This window comes from Leopardus geoffroyi, chromosome A1, assembly GCF_018350155.1.
Source record: "Leopardus geoffroyi isolate Oge1 chromosome A1, O.geoffroyi_Oge1_pat1.0, whole genome shotgun sequence".
Taxonomy (NCBI): domain Eukaryota; kingdom Metazoa; phylum Chordata; class Mammalia; order Carnivora; family Felidae; genus Leopardus; species Leopardus geoffroyi.
The window spans coordinates 105961176-105971517 of record NC_059326.1 but is presented as its reverse complement, the minus strand read 5'-3'; the positions used below and the strand labels follow the sequence as shown (position 1 = coordinate 105971517).

Below are 10342 nucleotides of genomic sequence, written 5' to 3'. Positions count from 1 at the left end.
ATTTTTAATTGCGGAGGTGATCAGAGGGAGTATCACTGCACTGGATGGGTACTGTTCAGGTAGAGCCCAGCTCTCATGGGGAGAGGGATTCTAGTCACCAGATACCACATGTGACAAGATACCACGTCAGGAGGTACAATAAATTATCGCTAGTGCTTCATGAATCCTATAGACTGGCATGTGTCTTCCAAGGTTGTCCCCAATATTAGTAATTCTCAAGGTAGCCAGGCAGAAAGGATGTTGAATATTGCCAGAAAAAGAGTACATACATGTATGTTTCACAAACAAGATAGAAAAACTGTGATATGATTTTATGAAATGACCTGAGTCACCCTCCTATGTTTCAATTACCAAAGAGAGCCTTGGCATACAATATTGTTTTCAAGATTTTTTAAATGTCTTACAAGGCTGCAAGGGTAACCCTGGTTACAAAGACAATTAGTTTTGGTTCATCTTGACATTTTTGGCCTCTTTCAATGGTGCTCTCCCAAAAAGCCCTGTAGTATGAGACACAGCCTTACTAAAGAGAGTGAGGCTTTAATTTGAATTTCCTTGTCTCTCCTCTGATTTCAACCAACGAACAGGATCCTAAGGCAGTGTGCTGACCTCGGAACATAAGTCTAGACAGAACACTAAAAATTGCCTTTAAAGGGTGCCATGAACAGTATCCAAAATATCATCCCTTGAATAGGTTAGACAACTTCTTGTGCCAAAATCCTTCTATGTGTGGTTGCACCCAAAGCAGGTGCTTCTATGGAAAATATATCCAAGACTGTTCTGTCTCAGTTCACTTTGAACAAAGCCAGTTTTTTTTAATTTAAAAAGTACTTGTGTAGATGTCTCTGAGATGTTTTACTGACTTAGTAATCCAAGTAACTTCTGACAGAGGCTAAGGGAAGGTATCTCTCTCTCAGAATCTTTATCATAGAGCAAGAGCTTTTAAATGTTTTGGGAAAGTTCTGCCCTTCTGAAGTTGAATTTTGTTCAGGACATGAAGGTTTTAAGGACATCTGCCTCCTTGCCAATTTTATTATTCCACTATTTTTTATTTAAATTACAGATCCTTTTTTGTCTCTTTCTCTTTGAGAGGCTGGCACCAGATCATCCTCTGAATAGAGCAGACATTCCAAAGGATGTCCTGCCAACAATAATGGAAAGCTGGATACAACTGAATGGTATAAAAAGGTACCTGAGATGCTTAGAAAACTGTTAAGTTTAATGCTGCACACCCAGAGCACATGCCAACTACTACAGCTGCTGATTATACATGAAGAATGTGAGTGTGCATATGTGTGTGTGTGTATGCTTTTAAATTCATGGCCTCTTTTTAATTTCTTGCTCATGAATCTCTACACATATGTCTTTTAAAATGTCTTGTTTATAGGGTCAACCATTTCTGTTTAATGAGATGGGCCAAAAGAACTTTAATCACTCACAGACTCACAAGGAAAATGACAATGTGTCCCAAATAAAAGATTGAGCAGGAATTATTGCTAAAATATCTTAAATGTTCTCCAATAACATTTGCCAAACATAATTTATAATACTGACTGAAACTTTCTTCTCTTTAAGAGGTGTCCACTTGGGGCGCCTGGGTGGCTCAGTCAGTTACGCATCTGACTTGATTTCTGCTCAGATCATGATCTAGCAGTTCATGAGATGGAGCCCCATATCAGGCTCTGCACTGACAGCATGGAGAGCCTGATTGGAATTCTTTCTCTCCCTCTCTCTCTGTCCCTCCCCTGCCTGTGCTCGCTCTCTTTCGCTCTCTCTCTCCTTCTCTCTCTCCCTCAAAATAAACTTAAAAAAAAAAAAGAAGTGTACACTCATTTGAAGGAAACAGTGTATCAACGCCTTTTGAACTCTCAAAAATGTGAAGCTGCCTTTTTCAAATTCTAAGAATATTATGTAGAAAACATTAAGGAACTATCTCCTTAATTTAAATAAATAGCACAATGAATTCATTGAACATCCAACCACCATAAATAACATTGAGAATACTAAAAGGCACATGGCTGAGAAGATAAAGCAAAACCCTACTTTCCCAGAAAATTTGTCTTTCACAAGGAAAGACACAACCTTTCTGAAAGCCTTGTTCTTTGCGCCTTCAAAAGTCATTTGATTGTTCATTAGCAAATGTGCCCTAAATTACAGAACTGTAGTAAAGAGTAACTTTAAAGTGTACTGAAAATGTAAACTGCTGAAGCCCTGAAGACAAACATATCTCATGTAATTTCATAAGAAAAGGAGGGTATATATGGACACACCTATGCAAAAACAATTAGTAAAGAAACAAGGACATAAACTGATATTACACTTAGATAAGCTTTCCTCCTTAAATGAAACTTTAAATAGGAACAAAGACCTTGATACTGGAGGACCTGCTATAGTGTAGCTGATTTAAAGCACCCGGGGTTTAAACGCTCACAATATATTATTTTCGGTAAGTACACTTCTGGAATGTTTCAGTTTGGATTAAGCATCCTGAAACATGGATTTAATTAAAGGAGCCCTTCTGATAATTATGGGACTGATTTTCAAAGGCGTGCTAGATGATTCAGATTCCTGGTAACATTCTGAACTGCATCATTTAAAGCCTGGTCTGGAAGAACTATGCTCTGAGAATTTACCATTTTCCAAAAACCAAAGAAATTTCTTGGCTGAACATTTAGAAGTCAAAAATTGGTACTTAGAGCATCTTTATGTTAAATATTATCAATTTTGAGCACTTTTAGGAGTCTCGTAGGAAAGCCTCAAAAGATATGGCTGGCATTTGATAAGATGAGGTAACATAAGATTGTCCAGAGTCAGCTAAGAATTCTGAGACCTCTTCCAAAATTCTGATCAGTGAAGAGACTTTGTGGATACTGAAATCACTAAAACATCTTAGCTCAAGAACAGGTAAAAACAGTGACCTCCAAAAGGAAATTTTATGTTCTACCCAGGAATGGGGAAAACAAGACACTGGGGTCTAGAAAGAAAATAAAACTTTATCTATATTTAGTTTTTAACTCATTAAGAAAACTTGTATGTATACATTTATAACACACCTAACAGATTAGAACAGTAGCATATGAATATAATGCATAAGTAAATAACTATACATATGTTTGGACACATGATCAACAATGTCTTTCTTTTTTTTTTATTTTATTTTCTTAAATTTACATCCAAATTAGTTAGCATATAGTGCAACAATTATTTCAGGAGTAGATTCCTTAGTGCCCCTTACCCATTTAGCCCATCCCCCCTCCCACACCCCTCCAGTAACCCTCTTCAACAATGTTTTTCTAAATTGATATCCCAAATTCTGAGGCACTCCTCCCCCATTCTGGACCTCTCAGCATCTCACAATCTGGGCAGGAGGGTCAGTACCAGGTCTGTGCTGCCTGGTACTGCCTGACAGCAGGCTGGGGCAGTGAGCTGTTCTCTACTGTTGGGAGACAGATCTGCTGGACTGTGGACTCAGTTACTTCCTCAATAAATATTTACCAAGCACCTATGAGATCTAGGATAAAAAGTGAAGAGAGGAGACATAGTTCCAACTTTCACAGAGTTTACATTCTAATGACGAAAAAGAAGATAAAGAAGCAAGAAAATGAGGAAAACCTACCAAAAGGCAGTATTACAAAAGGAGGATTCCATCCTCCTGATGGAAGCATTACCTATGTGATACTCCTGCCAAAAATGCTGAACCAGACTCGAACCATGAGAACATAATTAAACACAGTGAAATGAAAAGGTATCTCAAATTTTCTCATAACATGAAAGACAAAAAGAAGCTGAGGAACTGTTCTAGATTGAAGATGACAAAAGAAATGTAATAATGTAATGTATGATTCTTCTAGGATCCTGGATTGAAGAAAGAACAGCTATAAACAACATTATTGGAACAAGTGAGTCATTTAAATAGGGACTAAAGATTAGATAATAGCATTGGATCAGTGCAATTGCTCTTGACCGTGATAGTTTTGTTTTGATTATTTAGAAGAATGATTTTGTTCTTGGGAAATGTACATTGATGTAGGTAAACCCAGGAGAATAATATAAGGCATTGGCTGACTATTCTTGTAGTTTTTCTATAAACTTGAAAATTCTCAAAATGAAACATTATGAATAATAAACAGAACGTGTGTGTGGCAATATAAGGAATAATAGAGCAATGAGGGTGCACAGAGGTGGGAGTATCATTTTAAGCTGGTGATGAGAGAGACCTTAATATGTTGACATCTGAGCAAAGATGTAGCAGTAGAGACAATTGAAGAGGCAGACCACATAGCTATCTGAGAAGCAAGAGTTCCAAGTAGCACACCTGCCACACTTAAAAACAGAGAAGATTCTAATGGGACTGAAGCAGAGTGAATGAGAGGGATGATGGAAAGAGGAAGTTAGAGAAGTAACAGGGGCTAAGATCACTTGCTGAGCCTTATAAGGCATGATGAGCCTGTGGGAATTTTATTCTAATTTATGAAGAAAAACTGCTAGGGGTTTCTGAACTGAAATATAATGTAGTCAATTTTGATTCTACTGTAAATGGAATTGTTTTCTTATTTTTAGGATTGTTCATTGTCAGTATATCAAAATATGATTGATTTTTTGTGTATTTTCCTTGTACCTTGTAAAGTTACTGAATCCATTCACTACATCCAGCAGTTTTTTAGTGGTTTCCTTAGGATATTGTATGTATAAGATCATGTCATTTGTGAATAAAGAGAGTTTTATTTCTTCCTTTTCAACATGAATGACCTTTAGTTCTTTGTCTTGCCTAATTGTACGACCTCCTATATAATGCTGAAAAGAAGTAGTGAAAGTGGACATTCTTATATTGTCCACAGTCTTGGAAAGCATTTCATTATCTGTAGGCTTTTAGGAAATTCTTTTTTTCAGGTTAAGGAAGTTTTCTTCTATTTCTTGTTTGCTGAGAATCTTTATCATGAGTAGTGGTTGGCTTTTGTCAGATGTTTTCTCTACATTTATCAAATTCTTTGTCCATTGTAATCTACTCTGAAAGGAACATTTTGATGGCTTTGGAGGAAGAGTGGATCAAAGGTAGAACAGAAAGATCTTTTAGAGAACAATTTTAATGGTCCATGCAAGGGACTGTGATGGTTTGGACTATGGTGATAGCAGTGGAAGTCATGAGATTTTGAGGTAAATTTCAAATTTCGAAGTAGGTGGATTTTGAGTAAATTTCAAATATAGAGCTAATGGGATTTGCTAATAGATACGATATAGTATATGAACACAATAGACTTCAAGGAAGACTCTGGAGTTTGTTTTTGTTGTTTTCTTCTATTTTTGAGCAAGAAGGAGGATGGCATTTCTACTTATTAAAATGGAGGCATTTTCTTTTTAATATACTTTTATATTTTAGAGCAGTTTGAGATTCACATTAAAGTTGAGAGGAAAGAACAGAGAATTCTCATATGTGCCCTCCCCCAACACATGCACAGCCTCTCCCCTTGTCAACATCCTCACCAGAATGGGGACATTTGTTACAATCGATGAACCAATACTGGTACCAAAATTAACCAAACTCCATGGTTTAAATTAGGATGGACATTTAGTATTGTAGTTCTATGGGTTTTGCCAAATATACAGTGACATTTATCCACCATTATAGAATCATACAGAATACTTTCACTGCCCCCCAAATCCTCAGTTCTAGCTAGTCTCCTATCCCACGTCCCTAACGCCTAGCAACTACTAATCTTTTTACTGTCTCCATAATTATGCCTTTTCCACAATGTCATATGTTTGGATTAAACAGTATGTTGACTTTCAGATTGGCTTCTTTTACTTAGTAATATGTATTTAAGATTCCTCTGTGTCTTTGTGTCTTGCTAACTCATTTCTTTTCAGCACTAATATTCCATTGTTTATTTATATCACAGTTTATTTAATCACATCACCTACTGAAGGATATCTTGGTTGCTTCCAATTTTGGACAATTATAAATAAAGTTGTGACAGAGATCCACATGCAAGTATGTGTGTGGATATGAGTTTTCAACTCATTTGGGTAAATACCAAAGAGCATGATTACAGGATCCTATGGTAAAAGTATATTCACTTTTGTAAGAAACTGCCAAACTGTCCTCCAAAGTGCTTGTATCATTCATTCCCACCAGCAACGAATGAGATTTTCTGTGGCTTCACATTCTTGCCAGCATTTGGTGTTGTCAGTGTTTTTTATTTTAATCATTCTAATAGCTGTATAATAGAAATTACATTTTTATCTTCTGTAAACACAGACACACACAAAGAAGATTAAAAGTCAAGAATGAATAATCAAGTCATCAACTTTGGACTCAATGTGAAACTTCTCCATAGAGGAATTTGTGCTAAACATGAATCCCATCACATTTCATAAGATGGGAGCACTGTAAGATGGTCCCTGTTCATGACTACAAAGGATAGATACTGCCAGAGTTTCAGGTTTGATCAAAAGTACTATCTTTCTTTTTTATTTTTTCCAGGAGAGAGACCACATTTACTGCCTGCCCTGGACTGATGCCCAGAGTGGGCGGGGCATGAGGGGTTAAGGCCCTGTTCTGGAGAGTAAAGGTGCACTCAGTGGATGTGGGTCATGTCGCCAAGGAAGGGTGTCTTCCTGCAGCCAGTGCAGAGCTGGTCCATCCAGAGTGGTGCCTCTGGCTGCAAGGACTTGCAGTGTGGGCAGAAGGTGAAGTGCACATGGTAGTCGAGCAGACAGTTGGGGGAGGCCCTGTAGAGGTCAGAAAAGGGCATGTGGCACCATGAGATGTAGGTGGGGTTGTGGAGGGTGTGAACATGCTCCCAAACTGAGCATCGAACAGGGCCTTGGTGATGCACCTTGGCTCCTGCAGCTCCTTCATCCAGGCAGCCAGAACCTACAGCGATTTGGCATACTGGTAGGTTAGCACGCTCTCCAGCAGCCCCGTGAGTGCTTGCTGCCATGTCAGTGAGTCCATGTATTGTACTGCTCCATGCTGATGACGTGAATCTCACACTCTAACTTAGGAAAGATGGCGCCCACAGCATGAGGTCCACCAGGTCACTGTACAGGTGGTCTCTGAAGTAGAGCACACAGGGACCACCCCATTCTGTCAGGTGCAAGAAGTCATACATATGATGTGGTCCCAGTGCAGGGAACCCTTCTCATCAAGTTTTCTGAAAGGTTGGCACTACTCAGTGAAGAAGCCTGGCTTGTCCGCCTGGACGATGACCATACTGAAGAGTTGGCGCCAGTCAGGACCCACCCTGTGCCACATCCCCTTGTTCATGAGTCTGAAAGGACTGTTAGTGGTGAGGAACAGCTGCTTCCTATGGGCCACCGGGCAGCTCAGGATAGCAAATGTCTCATCCCCTCTCAGGATGTACTTGTCCATATCCCACCCAATCCACTGGTACACGAGGCCCTTCACATCCATGGCTCCAATGGCACCCGTCACATCCTTGCAGAGGTGTGCTTGGTCAGTGACCTAGGAAGTGGTCCACCATGCAGGACAGAGTGCCATCTGTGGCAGGGAGATGTCCATGAACTTCTGGATGGAAAGACCCTTGCCACAGAAGCCATTCATCTGGTACACTGGGATTTACTGGGTGTCCCCCATAGGTGGATCACCTCCTCCTCAGGCACAGGCTGGAGGCCCTTGGAGGCCATCCCCAGCACCATGTACTGGAAGGCATCAATCTTCATCGGAAGGCTCTTCTGAATGTAGTGGAGGCCTTCGATGGCAAAGCTGGGGTCGTAGTCATATTTCCAGATCCTCTCTGGGTACTTGTAGTGTTAATCAGGACGTCACAGGTGGCACTGAAGATCTTAGAGTGCAACACATCTGTGTATTGGGCCAGCACGTAGTGGTATTCCAAGCCATGGACTTCAACATCAGGCAGGATGATCTCGTTGTTGGCATAGATAGCTGCTGCGTTCAGAAGACAGCAGATCTCAGAGGGGGCAGTCATGCACCAGTCTCCACATGTCCTGGTAATGAGCTAGGTAGAGCTCAGGGCCCTTGGGCTATGGATGCTGGGACCCAGGGGCCACGGCCAAGGCAGGAGGATGAGGTGAAGGTGGCTCATGGCCTATCCCCAGCAACCCCTGCACAGCAGTCAGCACTAAGTGGCCTCCCACAGCCCCATAACCCCATGCCTGCCACACACCATGCTGTTGCCCACGCAGTCCTCCCAACAGTACTATTTTCTATAAGCACTAAGGCACAAATGATTTACATGGTCTGAGTAAATTTACATTGGAGTGCCACTGTGCATGTGTTCTTCATTTTATTTTTTTAAGTTTATTTATTTATTTTGAGAGAGCACAAGCAGAGAGGGGCAGAGACAGAGGGAGGGAGAAAGAATTCCAAGCAGGCTCTGCACTGTCAGCACAGAACCTGATGTGGGGCTCAAACTCATAAACCACAAGATCATGACCCCAGCCCAAGCTGGACACTTAAGGGACTGACTCATCCAGGTGCCCCAGGGCATATGTTCTTTAAATGAGCTCCTTATAATTTTAGGGTTCTAACAGAACATCTTGTAAATGCATGACATCATCTTGATAGAGATCTGCGACCTTTTCTTATAAGACTTTGAAAAGCATTTTTCTTGAATTGTAAACTCAAAAAAGAACTTTAAAGTTTTCTTAGAACAAATCTATCATTTTCCACCACAGGCAGCTGAGGCCCAGAAAATTTAACTTGCCCAACCGTGTTTGGGATCATCTGCAGTGGGGCACCTCAAGAACTACTTCACACCCTTTCCATTCTACCATTGTGCCCCTTGATATTAACCGTCAATAGTATCCTTACTAATTCTAGTTGCCTTTCTTTCCTGAGCAATTACAACTTACCTACAGTTTTTTTATCCTGTTGCATAAAAGCCCTATTTCCGTTTGAAATGGTCAATCTACTTACAATGAAAACTGATGACAGTGAAGATAATTCTAAAATCATGGCTCTTCAAGGAATATTTTCACAAATTTCAGATTAGTTTTCCTTAAATAAATTTCAAAACCTGTAATGTGGATATCTGAATGGTTTGAGATGTGCCCATCCCTCTTTTTCTGTCATCCCCTTTTCTGTGTGTGTGTGTGTGTGTGTGTGTGTGTGTGTGTGTGTGTTTTAATGTTTAGTTATTTTTGAGAGAGAGAGAGAGAGAGAGAGAGAGAGAGGCAGAATCCAAAGCAGGCTCCAGACTCTGAGCTCTCAGCAGAGTCTGATGCAGGGCTCGAACCCATGAATGGCAAGATCATGACCTGAGCCAAGTTGGAGGCCCCATCCCCTTTTCTTAAATTCTGTAAACCTTCCCTCCCCTCCCCTCCATTCCCCTCCCCTCCCTTCTCCTCCCCTCCCTTCCCTTCTCCTCCCCTCCCTTCCCTTCTCCTCCCCTCACTTCCCTTCCCTCCCCTCCCTTTGTTTCCCTCCCCTCCCTTCCCTTCTCTTCCCTCCCCTCCATTCCCTTCCTTCCCTTTCCCTCCCCTCCCCTCCCCTTCCCTCTCTCCCCTTCCTTTCCCTTCCCTTCCCTTCCCTTCCCTTCCCTTCTCTTGAGTGACCCTGGTTGCCTTTCTTTGCTTTTCTTGTGCTTTTGGGTCCTTTCCTCCCTAGCAGACTCTCCTTTAAGTTAATGAAGACTAATAGTCTGATGGTCACTTCGACATTCATCTTTTACGTTACCATTCCTATGTAGACTCGTATACTTCATTTTGTGCAAATCCTGAGATTCTAATTTATATAGAGATAACAGCGCACATTATGTTCTTCCCTAGCAATTAAAAAGAAAAGGTTACTTTCAAGCCTGTTATAAAATAATAACATACTGTATCAGCAAAAAAAGCAGGAACAGTTTTTTTCCTCATTTCCTGAATTAAGGAAAATAGCATATGAACAGACAGCAGAAACATACGGTGATATGAAATCTATTTGAGCAACTAATGTGCTAAAATATAAGGTTGATGAAGTATTGGGATTTATCACTAGGAAAATATAGAAGCAACTGCCACAGTTATCCACTGGGAAATTAAAAAATAATAAATAAATAAGGAGCCAGTAAGTAACTGTGAATGAGAAGATACAGATGTATCATGAAAATAAAACACTGTCTTAATGTTGCTTTGACGGTACTTAAATATAATAAGTCTACACAATGACAGATTATCCCAAGACACTACTGGAAAAGAGGTTATCATTATGAGATATTTATAACAGCTAGGTTCTGCTTCAATGTCTAATTGAAATATCAGACATGATATATGCTTAGCAGATATATTCATACTACAATCATACTAAAAATGAAACTCAAACATAAGAAAAAGTATGATGCTACTAGAAGTGAGGAAGGACAGTTTTATGAAGATATGAAAG

General features: G+C 40.2%; 1 pseudogene; it reads right to left on the bottom strand.

Moving 5' to 3' along the window:
- Positions 1 to 6572: 6572 nt before the first annotated feature.
- LOC123579005 overlaps positions 6573 to 10342 on the bottom strand; it is a 40261-nt pseudogene continuing 36491 nt past the window's right edge.